Source organism: Stenella coeruleoalba (genome assembly GCF_951394435.1).
Source record: "Stenella coeruleoalba genome assembly, chromosome: 20".
In the NCBI taxonomy this organism is placed as follows: domain Eukaryota; kingdom Metazoa; phylum Chordata; class Mammalia; order Artiodactyla; family Delphinidae; genus Stenella; species Stenella coeruleoalba.
In genome coordinates this window covers 690246-706533 of record NC_137166.1, presented here as the reverse complement: position 1 = coordinate 706533, position 16288 = coordinate 690246, and the positions used below count along the sequence as shown (strand labels likewise).

The 16288-nt window shown below is 43.7% G+C and overlaps 1 long non-coding RNA gene and 1 pseudogene across 3 annotated transcripts in view; one reads left to right on the top strand and one right to left on the bottom strand.

Annotated features, from left to right (window-relative positions):
• The window catches only part of LOC307178406, a 49368-nt gene that overhangs the window by 31495 nt on the left and 1585 nt on the right, over positions 1 to 16288 (top strand). For both annotated transcript variants that reach the window (XR_013825192.1, XR_013825193.1), the window contains exon 2: positions 16071 to 16270. This is a non-coding gene — a long non-coding RNA (uncharacterized lncRNA). The remainder of the gene's footprint in view (positions 1 to 16070; positions 16271 to 16288) is intronic.
• LOC307179224 (small ribosomal subunit protein eS6-like) lies at positions 10516 to 11973 on the bottom strand (annotated as a pseudogene). The gene is made up of 2 exons: positions 11530 to 11973; positions 10516 to 10946 (listed from the first exon to the last, which is right to left on the bottom strand). The product of its transcript is annotated as a small ribosomal subunit protein eS6-like (transcript).

The following is a 16288-nucleotide window of genomic DNA, read 5'->3' as shown; positions in this document are numbered from 1 at the left end:
TGTGAGGATGTGTTCTGATTTCACTGATTTACGTGCGGCTGTCCAACTTTCCCTGCACCACGTGCTGAAGAGCCTTTTTCCCATTGTATATTCTTGCCTTCTTTGTCAAAGATTAATTGACCGTAGATGTGTGGGTTTATTTCTCGGGTCTCTGTTCTGTTCCATTGATCCATACGTCTGTTTTTGTGCCAGTACCGTGCTGTTTTGATTACTGTAGCTTTGTAATATTGTCTGAAGTCTGTGAGGGATATGGCTCTTGCTTTGTTCCTTTTCTTCAGGATTGCTTTGGCAATTCTGGGTCTTTCATGGTTCCATGTGAATTTTAGAATTACTCATTCTAGTTCTGTGAAAAATGTTATGGGTAATTTGATAGGGCTCACATTAAATCTGTAGGTTGCTTTGGGTAGAATGGCCACTTTAACAATATAATTCTTCCAATCCAAGAGCATGGGATATCTTTACATTTTTTGAATCAGCTTCAATTTCCTTTATTAATGTTTTATAGTTTTCAGTGTATAAGTCTTTCACCTCCTTGGTCAGGTCTATTCCTAAGTATTTTATTTTTGGGGGTGCAGTTTTAAAAGGTATTGTGGACTTCCCTGGCAGCCCAGTGGTTATGACTCCATGCTTCCACTGAAGGGGGCACGGGTTCAATCCCTTGTTGGGGAACTAAGATCCTGCAGGCCAGGTGGTGCAGCCAAAATAAAAGAAAAGGTGTTGTTTATTTAAATTCCCTTTCTGATATTTCATTGCTGGTGTACAGAAATGTGACCCATTTCTGTGTGTTAATGTTGCATCTTGCTCCCTTGCTGAATTCGTTTATCAGTTCTAGTAGCTTTTGTGTGGAGTCTTTAGGGTTTTCTATATATAGTGTCATATCTGCATATAATGGCAATTTTACCTCTTCCCTTCAAATTTGTTTACATTTTATTTCTTTTCTTGTCTTATGGCTGTGGCTAGGACTCCAATCCTATGTTAAATAGAAGAGGTGAGACTGGGCATCCTGGTTTTGTTCCAGATTTTTAGCGGGAGGGCTTTCAGCTTTTCACCATTGAGTATTATGTTGGCTATGGGTTTGTCATAAATAGCTTTGATTATATTGAGATATGATCCCGCTATACCCACTTTGGTAAGAATTTTTATCATGAATGGATTTGAATCTTGGTCTTTTTTGTTTTTTGTTTTTTTAACATCTTTATTGGGGTATAATTGCTTTATAATGGTGTGTTAGTTTCTGCTTTATAACAAAGTGAATCAGTTATACATATACATGTTCCCATATCTCTTCCCTCTTGCGTCTCCCTCCCTCCCACCCTCCCTATCCCACCCCTCCAGGCGGTCACAGAGCACCGAGCTGATCTCCCTCTGCTATGCAGCTGCTTCCCACTAGCTATCTACCTTACGTTTGGTAGTGTATATATGTCCATGCCTCTCTCGCGCTTTGTCACAGCTTACCCTTCCCCCTCCCCATATCCTCAAGTCTGTTCTCTAGTAGGTCAGTGTCTTTATTCCTGTCTTACGCCTAGGTTCTTCGTGCCTTTTTTTTTCTTAAACTCCATATATATGTGTTAGCATACCATATTTGTCTTTCTCTTTCTGACTAACTTCACTCTGTATGACAGACTCTAGGTCTATCCACCTCATTACAAATAGCTCAATTTCGTTTCTTTTTATGGCTGAGTAATATTCCATTGTATATATGTGCCACATCTTCTTTATCCATTCATCCGATGATGGGCACTTAGGTTGTTTCCATCTCCGGACTATTGTAAATAGAACTGCAACGAACATTTTGGTACATGACTCTTTTTGAATTATGATTTTCTCAGGGTATATGCCCAGTAGTGGGATTGCTGGGTCATATGGTGGTTCTATTTGTAGTTTTTTAAGGAACCTCCATACTGTTCTCCATAGTGGCTGTACCAATTCCCATTCCCACCAGCAGTGCAAGAGGGTTCCCTTTTCTCCACACCCTCTCCAGCATTTATTGTTTCTAGATTTTTTGATGATGGCCATTCTGACTGGTGTGAGATGATATCTCATTGTAGTTTTGATTTGCATTTCTCTAATGATTAATGATGTTGAGCATTCTTTCACGTGTTTGCTGGCAGTCTGTATATCTTCTTTGGAGAAATGTCTATTTAGGTCTTCTGCCCATTTTTGGATTGGGTTGTTTGTTTTTCTGTTACTCAGCTGCATGAGCTGCTTGTAAATTTTGGAAATTAATCCTTTGTCAGTTGCTTCATTTGCAAATATTTTCTCCCATTCTGAGGGTTGTCTTTTGGTCTTGTTTATGGTTTCCTTTGCTGTGCAAAAGCTTTGAAGTTTCATTAGGTCCCATTTGTTTATTTTTGTTTTTATTTCCATTTCTCTAGGAGATGGGTCAAAAAGGATCTTGCTGTGATTTATGTCATAGAGTGTTCTGCCTTTGTTTTCCTCTAAGAGTTTGATAGTTTCTGGCCTTACATTTAGGTCTTTAATCCATTTTGAGCTTATTTTTCTGTATGGTGTTAGGGAGTGATCTAATCTCATACTTTTACATTTACCTGTCCAGTTTTCCCAGCACCACTTATTGAAGAGGCTGTCCTTTCTCCACTGTACATTCCTGCCTCCTTTATCAAAGATAAGGTGACCATATGTGCATGGGTTTATCTCTGGGCTTTCTATCCTGTTCCATCTAAAGATAGATCTATCTGATCTATCTTTTGTTTTTGTGCCAGTACCATACTGTCTTGATTACTGTAGCTTTGTAGTATAGTCTGAAGTCAGGAAACCTGATTCCTCCAGCTCCGTTTTTCGTTCTCAAGATTGCTTTGGCTATTCGGGGTCTTTTGTATTTCCATACAAATTGTGAAATTTTTTGTTCTAGTTCTGTGAAAAATGCCAGTGGTAGTTTGATAGGGGTTGCATTGAATCTGTAGATTGCTTTGGGTAGTAGAGTCATTTTCACAATGTTGATTCTTCCAATCCAAGAACATGGTATATCTCTCCATCTATTTGTATCATCTTTAATTTCTTTCATCAGTGTCTTATAATTTTCTGCATACAGGTCTTTTGTCTCCTTAGGTGGGTTTATTCCTAGATATTTTATTCTTTTTGTTGCAAAGGTAAATGGGAGTTTTTGTTTTTGTTTTTGTTTTTTGCGGTACGCGGGCCCCTCACTGCTGGGGCCTCTCCTGTTGTGGAGCACAGGCTCCAGACACGCAGGCTCAGCTGCCATGGCTCACGGGCCCAGCCGCTCCGCGGCATGTGGGATCTTCCCAGACTGGGGCATGAACCCGTGTCCCGTGCGTTAGCAGGTGGACTCTCAACCACTGCGCCACAAGGGAAGCCCAATGGGAGTGTTTTCTTGATTTCACTTTCAGATTTTTCATCATTAGTATATAGGAATGCCAGAGATTTCTGTGCATTAATTTTTTATCCTGCAACTTTACCAAATTCATTGATCAGCTCTAGTAGTTTTCTGGTAGCATCTTTAGGATTCTGTATGTATAGTATCATGTCATCTGCAAACAGTGACAGCGTTACTTCTTCTTTTCCGATTTGGATTCCTTTTATTTCCTTTTCTTCTCTGATTGCTGTGGCTAAAACTTCCAAAACTATGTTGAATAAGAGTGGTGAGAGTGGGCAACCTTGTCTTCCTCCTGATCTTAGTGGAAATGCTTTCAGTTTTTCACCATTGAGGATGATGTTGGCTGTGGGTTTGTCATATATGGCCTTTATTATGTTGAGGAAAGTTCCCTCTATGCCTACTTTCTGCAAGGTTTTTATCGTAAATGGGTGTTGAATTTTGTCAAAAGCTCTCTCTGCATCTATTGAGATGATCGTATGGTTTTTCTCCTTCAGTTTGTTAATATGGTTTATCACATTGATTTGCATATATTGAAGAATCCTTGCATTCCTGGAATAAACCCCACTTGATCATGGTGTATGATCCTTTTAATGTGCTGTTGGATTCTGTTTGTGAGCATTTTGTTGAGGATTTTTGCATCTATGTTCATCAATGATATTGGCCTGTAGTTTTCTTTCTTTGTGACATCTTGTCTGGTTTTGGTATCAAGGTGATGGTGGCCTCGTAGAATGAATTTTGGAGTGTTCCTCCCTCTGCTATATTTTGGAAGAGTTTGAGAAGGATAGGTGTTAGCTCTTCTCTAAATGTTTGATAGAATTCACCTGTGTAGGCATCTGGTCCTGGGCTTTTGTTTGTTGGAAGATTTTTAATCACAGTTTCAATTTCAGTGCTTGTGATTGGTCTGTTCATATTTTCTATTTCTTCCTGATTCAGTCTTGGCAGGTTGTGCATTTCTAAGAATTTGTCCATTTCTTCCAGGTTGTCTATTTTGTTGGCATAGAGTTGCTTGTAGTAATCTCTCATGATCTTTTGTATTTCTGCAGTGTCAGTTGTTACTTCTCCTTTTTCATTTCTAATTCTATTGATTTGAGTCTTCTCCCTTTTTTTCTTGATGAGTCTGGCTAATGGTTTATCAATTTTGTTTATCTTCTCAAAGAACCAGCTTTTAGTTTTATTGATCTTTGCTATTGTTTCCTTCATTTCTTTTTCATTTATTTCTGATCTGATTTTTATGATTTCTTTCCTTCTGCTAACTTTGGGGTTTTTTTGTTCTTCTTTCTCTAGTTGCTTTAGGTGCAAGGTTAGGTTGTTTATTCAAGATGTTTCCTGTTTCTTTAGGTGGGCTTGTATTGCTATAAACTTCCCTCTTAGAACTGCTTTTGCTGCATCCCATAGATTTTGGGTCGTCGTGTCTCCATTGTCATTTGTTTCTAGGTATTTTTTAATTTCCTCTTTGATTTCTTCAGTGATCACTTCGTTATTAAGTAGTGTATTGTTTAGCCTCCATGTGTTTGTATTTTTTACAGATCTTTTCCTGTAATTGATATCTAGTCTCATAGCATTGTGGTCGGAAAAGATACTTGATACAATTTCAATTTTCTTAAATTTACCAAGGCTTGATTTGTGACCCAAGATATGGTCTATCCTGGAGAATGTTCCATGAGCACTTGAGAAAAATGTGTATTCTGTTGTTTTTGGATGGAGTGTCCTATAAATATCAATTAAGTCCATCTTGTTTAGTGTATCATTTAAAGCTTGTGTCTCCTTATTTATTTTCATTTTGGGTGATCTGTCCATGGGTGAAAGTGGGGTGTTTAAGTCCCCTACTATGAATGTGTTACTGTCGATTTCCCCTTTTATGGCTGTTAGTATTTGCCTTATGTATTGAGGTGCTCCTAGGTTGGGTGCATAAATATTTACAATTGTTATATCTTCTTCTTGGATCGATCCCTTGATCATTATGTAGTGTCCTTCTTTGTCTCTTTTAATAGTCCTTATTTTAAAGTCTATTTTGTCTGATATGAGAGTTGCTACTCCAGCTTTCTTTTGGTTTCCATTTGCATGGAATATCTTTTTCCATCCCCTTACTTTCAGTCTGTATGTGTCTCTAGGTCTGAAGTGGGTCTCTTGTAGACAGCATATATATGGGTCTTGTTTTTGTATCCATTCAGCCAATCTGTGTCTTTTGGTTGGAGCATTTAGTCCATTTACATTTAAGGTAATTATCGATATGTATGTTCCTATTCCCATTTTCTTAATTGTTTTGGGTTCGTTATTGTAGGTCTTTTCCTTCTCTTGTGTTTCTTGCCTAGAGAAGTTCCTTTAGCATTTGCTGTAAAGCTGGTTTGGTGGTGCTGAACTCTCTCAGCTTTTGCTTGTCTGTAAAGGTTTTAATTTCTCCATCAAATCTGAGTGAGATCCTTGCTGGGTAGAGTAATCTTGGTTGCAGGTTTTTCTCCTTCATCACTTGCAGTATGTCTTGCCACTCCCTTCTGGCTTGTAGGGTTTCTGCTGAGAAATCAGCTGTTAACCTTATGGGGATTCCCTTGTGTGTTATTTGTTGTTTTACCCTTGCTGCTTTTAATATGCTTTCTTTGTATTTAATTTTTGACAGTTTGATTAATATGTGTCTTGGCGTATTTCTCCTTGGATTTATCCTGTATGGGACACTCTGCTTCCTGGACTTGATTAACTCTTTCCTTTCCCATATTAGGGAAGTTTTCAACTGTAATCTCTTCAAATATTTTGTCAGTCCCTTTCTTTTTCTCTTCTTCTTCTGGAACCCCTACGATTCGAATGTTGGTGTGTTTAATGTTGTCCCAGAGGTCTCTGAGACTGTCCTCAGTTCTTTTCATTCTTTTTTCTTTATTCTGCTCTGCAGTAGTTATTTCCACTATTTTATCTTCCCGGTCACTTATCCGTTCTTCTGCCTCAGTTATTCTGCTATTGATCCCATCTAGAGTATTTTTCATTTCATTTATTGTGTTGTTCATCGTTGCTTGTTTCATCTTTAGTTCTTCTAGGTCCTTGTTAAATGTTTCTTGCATTTTGTCTGTTCTATTTCCAAGATTTTGGATCATCTTTACTACCATTATTCTGAATTCTTTTTCAGGTAGTCTGCCTATTTCCTCTTCATTTGTTAGGTCTGGTGGGTTTTATCTTGCTCCTTCATCTGCTGTGTGTTTTTCTGTCTTCTCATTTTGCTTATCTTACTGTGTTTGGGGTCTCCATTTTGCAGCCTGCAGGTTCGTAGTTCCTGTTGTTTTTGGTGTCTGCCCCTAGGGGCTAAGGTTGGTTCAGTGGGTTGTGTAGGCTTCCTGGTGGAGGGGACTAGTGCCTGTGTTCTGGTGGATGAGGCTGGGTCTTGTCTCTCTGGTGGGCAGGTTCACGTCTAGTTGTGTGTTTTGGGGTGTCTGTGGACTTATTATGATGTTAGGCAGCCTCTCTGCTAATGGGTGGGGTTGTGTTCCTGTCTTGCTAGTTGTTTGGCATAGGTTGTCCAGCACTGTGGCTTGCTGGTCGTTGAGTGAAGCTGGGTGCTGGCGTTGAGATGGAGATCTCTGGGACATTTTCGCCGTTTGATATTATGTGGAGCTGGGAGGTCTCTTGTGGACCAGTGTCCTGAAGTTGGCTCTCCCACCTCAGAGGCACAGCACTGACTCCTGTGCAGCACCAAGAGCCTTTCATCCACACAGCTCAGAATAAAAGGGAGAAAAAGTAGAGAGAAAGAATTAGTAGAAGTAGAAAGAAACGAAGGAAGGAAGGAAGGAAGGAAGGAAAGAAAAGAAGGAAAGAAGGAAAGAAAGAAAGGAGGGAGGGACGGATGGTGGGAGGAAGGAAGGAAGGAGGAAAGGAAGGAAAAAAGAAAGAAAGAAAGAAGGTAGAGTACAATAAAATAAAGTAAAATATAAAGTTATTAAATTAAAAATAATTATTAAGAAAAAAAATTTAAAAAATAACGGACAGATAGAACCCTAGGACAAATGGTGGAAGCAAAGCTATACAGACAAGATCTCACACAGAAGCATACACATACACACTCACAAAAAGAGGAAAAAGGGAAAAAATCATAAATCTTGCTCTCGAAGTCCACCTCCTCGATTTGGGATGACTTGCTGTCTATTCAGGTATTCCACAGATGCAGGTACATGAAGTTGATTGTGGAGCTTTAATCCGCTGCTCCTGAGGCTGCTGGGAGAGATTTCCCTTTCTCTTCTTTGTTCTCACAGCTCCCAGGGGCTCAGCTTTGGATGGGGCCCCGCCTCTGCATGTAGGTCGCCGGATGGCGTCTGTTCTTCGCTCAGACAGGACGGGGTTAAAGGAGCAGCTGTTTCCGGGGCTCTGGCTCACTCAGGCCGGGGAGAGGGAGGGGCACTGCGTGCGGGGCGGGCCTGCGGTGCCAGAGGCCGGCGTGACATTGCACCAGCCTGAGGCGCGCCATGCGTTCTCCCGGGGAAGTTGTCCCTGGATCCCGGGACCCTGGCAGTGGCGGGCTGCACAGGCTCCCCGGAAGGGAGGTGTGGAGAGTGACCTGTGCTCGCACACAGGCTTCTTGGTGGCGGCAGCAGCAGCCTTAGCGTCCCATGCCCGTCTCTGGGGTCCGCGCTGTTAGCCGCGGCTCGTGCCCGTCTCTGGAGCTCCTTTAAGCAGCGCTCTGAATCCCCTCTCCTCGTGCACCAGGAAATAAAGAGGGAAGAAAGAGGGAAGAAAAAGTCTCTTGCCTCTTCGGCAGCTCCAGACTTTTCCCCGGACTCCCTCCCGGCTAGCTGTGGTGCACTAACCCCTTCAGGCTGTGTTCACACCGCCAACCCCAGTCCTCTCCCTGCGCCCCAACGGAAACCCGAGCCTCAGCTCCCAGCCCCGCCCACCCCGGCGGGTGAGGAGACAAGCCTCTCGGGCTGGTGAGTGCCGGTCGGCACCGATCCTCTGTGCGGGAATCTCCCCGCTTTGCCCTCCGCACCCGTTGCTGTGCTCTCCTCCGCGGCTCCGAAGCTCCCCCCCTCCGCCTCCCGCAGTCTCCACCCGCGAAGGAGCTCCTAGTCCTTTCCTCCTTCACGGCTCCCTCCCACTGGTGCAGGTCCCATTCCTATTCTTCTGTCTCTGTGTTTTCTTTTTTCTTTTGCCTTACCCAGGTACGTGGGGAGTTTCTTGCCTTTTGGGAGGTCTGAGGTCTTCTGCCAGCATTAAGTAGGTGTTCTGTAGGAGTTGTTCCACGTGTAGATGTATTTCTGGTGTATCTGTGAGGAGGAAGGTGATCTCCACGTCTTACTCTTCCGCCATCTTCCCCTCCTTCCCTGAATCTTGTTAAATGCTTTTATCGGCGTCTGTCGAGATGATCATGTGGTTTTTGCTTATGTGGTGTATCGCAGTGATTTCCATGCGTTGAACCATCCTTGTGAACTTGCGATGAATCCCACTTGGTCGTGGTGTGTGATCTTTTTTATGTGTTGTTGGATTCGGTTTGCTAATATTTTGAGAATTTTTGCATCTATATTCTTCAGAGATACTGGCCTGTAACTTTCCTTTTTGGTGGTGTCTTTGTCTGGTTTTGTTATCAGGGTGATGGTGGCTTCATAGCATGTCTTTGGGAGTGTTCCCTCCTCTTCCATTTTTTTGGCAAGAGTTTTGGAAGGATCGGTATAAGTTCTTTTCTGTATGTTTGGTAGAATTCACCTGTGAGGCCATCTGGTCCTGGACTCGTGTTTGTAGGGAGTTTTTTTAAATTACAGATTCTATTTCACTTCTAGTGATCAGTCTGTTCAAATTATCTATTTCTTCCTGCTACAGTTTTGGTGGGCTGTATGTTTCTAGGAACTTGTCAGTTTCTTCTAGGCTGTTGAATTTGTTGGCATACCCTTGTTCATAGTAGTTTCCCTTAAGGTTTTTTATCTTTCTGTGGCATCAGTTGTTATGTTTCCTTTTTCATTTCTTATTTTATTTGGGTTCTCTCTCTTTTCTTTTTGGGGAGCCTGGCCAGAGGTTTGTCCATCGTGTTTATCCTTCCAAAGAACCAACTCTTAGTTTTATTGATTTATTTTTATTTTTTTAATCTGTTTTATTTCTTTCTTCTCCGATCTTTACTGTTTCCTTCCTTCTGCTGAATTTTGCTTGTTCTTCTTTTCCTAATTCTTTTAGGTGGTAGGTTAGGTTGTTTGAGGTTTTTCTTGTTGTTAGAGGAAGGCCTGTGCTGTTATGAACTTCCCTGTAACAGCTGCTTTTGCTGCATCCCATAGCTTTGGACGGTTCTGTTTTCTTTTCCTTTTTTTTTTTTTTTTTATTTTTGTATGGTTGTATTTTCATTTTTTCAAGGTATTTTAAAATTTCCTCTTTGATTTCATCATTAATTAACCCATTGGTTTTTGAGTAGCATGTTATCGTTTTTTTCCCATTTCTTTTTCTTTCTAATGTCTGATCTTATTTGTTAGAACATCTCATTTTTTTAAAACTTTGGTTAGTTTCATGTTAGATAATGAATATTTTCTCAGCTTTATTTCTTGCTTTCAATTTTTATTTTATTTATTTGGTTAGTTTCATGTTAGATGATGAATATTTTCTCAGCTTTATTTCTTGCTTTCAATTTTTATTTTATTTATTTGGCTGCATCGGTTCTTGGTTGTGGCATGCGGGATCCTTGTTGCAGCGCACGGGCTTCTCTCTAGTGGCACGTGGGCTCTCTAGTCGTGGCGCATGGGCTCCAGAACGCGCAGGCTCAGTAGCTGTGGTGTGTGCGCTCTCTAGTTGTGGCGCACGGGCTCCAGAGCACGTGGGCTTAATAGTTGTGGCGTGTAGGCTTAGTTGCTCTGTGGCATGTGGGATCTTAGTTCCCCGACCAGAGATTGAACCCACATCCCCTGCATTGGAAGGCGGATTCTTTACCACTGCGCCACCAGTGAACTCCTAGAACAAATCATTTTTTAAAAAAATTTATTTATTTACTTTATTTTTGGCTGTGTTGGGTCTTCATTGCTGTGCACAGGCTTTCTCTAGTTGTGACAAGCAGGGGCTACTCTTTGTTGCAGTGCACAAGCTTCTCATTGCAGTGGCTTCTCTTGTTGCAGAGCACAGGCTCTAGGCATGCGGGCTTCAGTAGTTATGGCACGTGGGCTCAGTAGTTGTGGCCCGTGGGCTCTAGAGCACAGGCTCAGTAGTTGTGGCACACGGGCTTAGTTGCTCCGCGGCATGTGGGATCTTCCCGGACCAGGGCTCAAACCCGTGTCCCTTGCATTGGCACGCGGATTCTTAACCACTGCACCAGCAGGGAAGTCCGAACATCTCATTTTTGACTGGACTCAGAGGTAGAAGCTCTGAGAGAGGACAGCCTCCATCTCTTGACAATCTGTTCCCGGCATTTTTCTTTGGCCTTCTTCATTCTCTTGGCAAAGAGTTTAGCATATTCTGCACTCTCTGCCTTAGTTTTCCTAGAATGCTGTTTCTTCAGAGCAATACACCGACATTTGTGTTGCAGAACACATGGAGTAAAAAGACACTGAATCTTGTGTGCTTTGGTCCTAGATTTCTTACCTTTGTTTAGGGGTTTCTCACAACATACTGGTGGACATCATCTTTGGAGAGACTGAAAAGTTTGTGGATTCTGCTAGCTTTTTTAATTTATTGATTGATTTTTTATTTTTTGGCTGTCTTGGGTCTTCATTGCTGCACGTCGGCTTTCTCTAGTTGTGGCGAGTGGGGGCTACTCTTTGTTGTGGTGCGTGGGCTTCTCATTGAGGTGGCTTCTCTTGTTGTGGAGCACGGGGTCTAGGTGTGTGGGCTTCAGTAGTTGCAGCACGTGGGCTCAGTAGTTGTGGCTCATGGGCTCTAGGCACGTGGGCTTCAGTAGTTGCGGCACGTGGGCTCAGTAGTTGTGGCTCGGGGGCTTAGTTGCTCCGAGGCATGTGGGATCTTCCTGGCCCAGGGCTCGAACCTGTGTCCCAAGTGTTGGCAGGCGGCTTCTTTTTTTTTTTTGTGGTACGTGGGCCTCTCACTGTTGTGGCCTCTTCCATTGTGGAGCACAGGCTCCGGATGTGCAGGCTCAGTGGCCATGGCTCACGGGCCCAGCCGCTCTGCGGCATGTGGGATCCTCCCAGACTGGGGCATGAACCCGCATCCCCTGCATCGGCAGGCAGATTCCCAACCACTGCGCCACCAGGGAAGCCCCAGGCAGGCGGATTCTTAACCACTGAGCCACCAGGGAAGTCCCTCTGCTTGCTCTTTGGGGTCCCAGGCGATGAGGCACAGTAGTATCGGTGAGTCTGGTAATATTTTTCTCCCTTTTTCTTATGAAGACCAAATTGAGACCACTCAGATTGGCATCCACAGTGCAACCCCAGATTTGTGAATTCTTTCTCCAGTTCTCCAGTTCTCCTTGGTCTGTAACAGGAATGTCCCTTATTCAGTAGCAGGTGTACGCAGCCATGGGTTAAGACACCCTGCTTTATGGGGAAACCCTGTTTGTCATTCCCACCACTGATTCGGACCACATAACCCTTCCATTCTTCACCCAGAGTGTCAGCAGCCACTTCTCTGGCCATAGGATTCTCATAAAAGGTACGAAGTTTTCATTCATCATCCACTTCAGTGAGTTTCTGGCAGCCAGTGGCCAGGAAGGAAATCTTCAGCTTCATCCTTAAGTGGCCGGCTGCACCCAAGGCACCACGTGAAAGAGCTCATTTCTTCTTCTGTGGTTAATCGCTAGTTGCATGCCATTGTGGTCAGAGAAGATGCTTGATAGAATTTCTATACTCTGAAATTTGTTGAAGCTTATCTTGTGCCCTTGTATGTGGTCGGTCCTGTATAACGTTCCATGTGCCCTGAAAGGAATGTGTATTCTGGTTGTTTTGGGTGTAATGTCAGTTAAGTCTTACTGTTCTGTTGTATCATTGGGGATCTCTCTTGCCTCACTGATTCTCTGTCTAGAGGCCCTGAGTGGGGCCTCAATACTATTATTGTATCCCTGTCAGTTTCTGTCTTTATGTCTGAAATTTGTTTTGCGTATTTGAGTGCTCCTATATAAGGAGCATATATGTTGACGAGTGTAATATCCTCTCCTTGTGTTCATCCTTTATTAGTATATAGCGTCCTTCTTTATCTTTCTTCATGGCTTTTGTTTTGAAGTCTATTTTGTCTGATATGAGTATTGCGACCCCCACTTTCTTGTCATTTGTTTTCATGAAATATCTTTTTCCATCCCCTTACTTTCAATCTGTGTGTGTCCTTTGCCCTAAAGTGGGTCTCCTGTAGGCAGCATATTGTAGGCTCTTTTTTTTTTTTTAATCCAATCTGCCACTCTGTGTCTTTTGATTGGAGCTTTTAGTCCATTGACATTTTAAGGTAATTATTGACAAGTTTTTGTTTCTCCTTTTGTGGTTTGATGGGTTTTTTTGGCCGTGCCATGTGGCTTGAGGGATGTTAGTTCCCCTACCAGGGACTGAACCCGGGCCCTTGGCAGTGAGAGCTCGGAGTCCTAAGGCACTGGACTGCCAGGGAATTCCCCGATGATTTTCTCTTGAATTATACTTACGTCCTCTTCTTTTTGGTTTTTGTGAGTCTATTGTATGTTTTTGATTTGTGGTTGCCCTGGTTTTCAAGTATGTTAACCCCTTCCTATATCTGCTTGCCCTAGACTGGTAGTCATATAGGCTCAAACACATTCTAGGAAATGAAAAAAAGTCTACATTTTCTTACTCTCCTCCCCCCACATTTTATGATTTTGACGTCCCTTTTTACATCTTCATGTTCATCCTTTTGCTGTTCATTCTGGTTATCATTCAGTTTCACAGAAATTTTTTGATTTTTAAAAAATGTGTGTACTGGCTTATTTAAGTGATTTATTTTCCAATTGTGATTTTTCTCTTTCCTGTAGATTCTTAGTTCTGTTCTATTTAGAGAAGACCTTTCAGTATTTCCTTTAGGATAGGTTTAGTATTGCTGTATTCTTTTAGTTTTTGCTTGTCTGAGAAATTCTTTCTCTCTCCTTTATTCTAAATGATAATCTTGCTGGGTAGAATGTCCTAGGTTGCCGATTTTTCCCTTCCAGGACTTTGACTGTCTTGCCACTCCCTTCTGGCCCGCAGCGTTTCCGTAGAGAAATCAGCTGATAGCCTCCTGGGGGTTCCCTTGTCACTAACTCTTTGTTTTTCTCTTGCTGCCTTTAGAATCCTCTCTTAATCTTTAACTTTTGCCATTTTTTTTTGAAGATGTTGGGGGTAGGAGTTTATTAATTAATTTATTTTTGCTGTTGGGTCTTCGTTTCTGTGCGAGGGCTTTCTCTCTAGTTGTGGTAAGCGGGGGCCACTCTTCATCGCGGTGCATGGGCTCACTATCGCGGCCTCTTGTTGCGAAGCACAGGCTCCAGACGCGCAGGCTGAGTTGTGGCTCACGGGCCCAGCTGCTCCGCGGCATGTGGAATCCTCCCAGACCAGGGCTCGAACCCATGTCCGCTGCATTGGCAGGCGGATTCTCAACCACTGCGCCACCAGGGCAGCCCACCTTCTGCCATTTTTACTGCAGTGTGTCTTGCTGTAGGTCTGTGTGGCTTTCCCTGCTTTGGGACCCCCTGTGCTTCCTCTACCTGGATATGTCTCCTTCTTTACATTTGGAAAGTTTTCAGCCGTCATTTCTTCAGATACATTTGTGGTGCCCTTTTCTCTTTCTTTCCATTCTGGAATCCCTATTATGTGTCGATTGGCACACTTTATATTCTCCTATGGGCCTCTTATATTGCTTTTTTTTTTCATTTGGCTTTCTGCTTTTCTGATTGGGTCATTTCCTCATTTCCATTGGTCTACCTTCACTTATTCATTCTTCTGCATTATTAATTCTGCTGTTCATTGCCTTTAGCTCAGCTTTTGTCTCTGCTAATGAGTTTTCTAATTTTTTTGGGTACCCTTCAGAGTTTGTTTCTTTCTTATAGTATTCTGCATTTCTGTCGATAGCCTTTCTTTTTTTTAAAAAAATGTATTTATTTATTTATGGCTACATTGGGTCTTTGTTGCTGCGCGCGGGCTTTCTCTAGTTGCGACGAGCGAGGGCTACTGTTCATTGCGGTGTGCAGGCTCCTCATTGCGGTGGCTTCTCTTGTTGCAGAGCATGGGCTCTAGGCACGTGGGCTTCAGTAGTTGTGGTGCATGGGCTTCAGCAGTTGTGGCTTGCGGGCTCTAGAGCGCAGGCTCAGTAGCTGTGGCCCACGGGCTTGGGTGCTCCGTGGCATGTGGGATCTTCCCGGACCAGGGCTTGAACCTGTGTCCCCTGCATTGGCAGGCGGATTCTTAACCACTGCGCCACCAGGGAAGTCCCCGATAGCCTTTCTTAATTCCTTACTTTCCTTTTTGAACTCAGTGTCTGTTGGAGCGAGGCGGTCTGTGTTGTTTCTTGCAGCAGAATTCTCTTGGTCTTTTAACTGGAGTGGTTCCTCTTCTTATTTCTCTTACTCTGTGCGTTTAGGAGAAACAATTGTCAGCTGTGGTTTTGGAGGGCTGTTGACACGTGGGGGCATCCCTGTGTAGCTCTCGTGGGTTTAATATATTTGGTACCAGGGCTGCTCTTGGTATGGACGCCTGTCGGCTCTTTCCTCAGTGTGTGCTGGTGGTTAATCCCCTTGCTAGGGGTGTGCAGATGTGGCGGCTGGTGGCCAGTCCTGGGTTTCTCGACAGTGGTGGCAGCCTAGGCACACCCCGGGAGTATGCGACGGGAGTGGAGGTGGCTCACGACGCCTCCTGGAGCCCGTGCAGTTGGCGATCACACACGCAGGGGAAAAGGCTATGATTGCAGGTCCCGCTTCCCCTCTCAGGCACCCCCCAAACAATGGTGCCCGGCCTCCAAGGCAACCCAGGCTTCCTCTGTGTACACCCTCAGTTGCAGTTGCACCAGATTGCAGCCCTACCACCCAGGCTGTCTCCACACAATCACCCCAAGTTTTCTCCCCAGGTCTGACCTCCGAGGCCTGAATTTCAGCACCCATTCCACCCCCCGCCCAGGTGACCACCGTTGTATTTTCTGTCTCTCTGATTTTGACTACTCACAGTACCTCCTATAAGTGGAATTGTACAGTATTTGTCTTATTTCATTTAGCATAACGTCCTTACGGCTCATCCATGCTCTAGCATCTGTCAGTATGTATCAGGTATATACGCCTTTTCTTTATCCATTCATCTGTCAGTGGATAGCTGGGTTTGTTCCATGTTGTAGCTGTTGTGAATAGTGCTGTGATGAACGTGGGCCGTACAAGTATGTCTCTGAGACCCTGGTTTCAATTCCTTTGGGTATGTACCCAGAAGGGGGATTGCCAGATCCCATGGTAAGTATACTTGATGAACCTCCATACTGTTCTCCATAGTGGCTGTACCATTGTACGTTCCCACCAGCAGTGCACGGGGGTTCCAAATTCTCCACACCCTCCCCAGGTGCTTGTTGTTTTCTGTTGGTGTTGTTGTTAGTAGCCATCCTAATGAGTGTCGGGGTATCTCATTGTGGTTCTCATCTGCATTTCCCTAGTGATTAGTGATGTTGAGCATTTGTTCATGAGCTTATTGACCACTTGTGTATCTTCTGTGGGGAAAGGACTATTCAAGTCCTTTGCCCATTTTTGAAATTTTTTTTTTTTGCAGTTGAGTTTTACGGGTTCTCTCTTTATATCCTGGATACTAATCCCTTTTTGTTCTCTGGGGCCCACCACTGCACAGCCATGTGACGAGAGCATCTGTGCCGTTGTCTCTCATGGCAGGAAGTCCCACGCAGAGCCAGGAAAGGGACGTCATGATGTCACAATGTCATTGTGGTGTAGACGTGCCAGAGCATGGGGTACACTTCCAGACGCGCTTGCTGCAGCAGGACCAGCACCTACAACGGGCGGGACCTCTCTGAGTGCAGGGTCTCTGCGGGGTGGCCTGAAGTTGCTGACGCCAGGATGTGCCCGATGAACAGGTGCGACCGAATTCATGC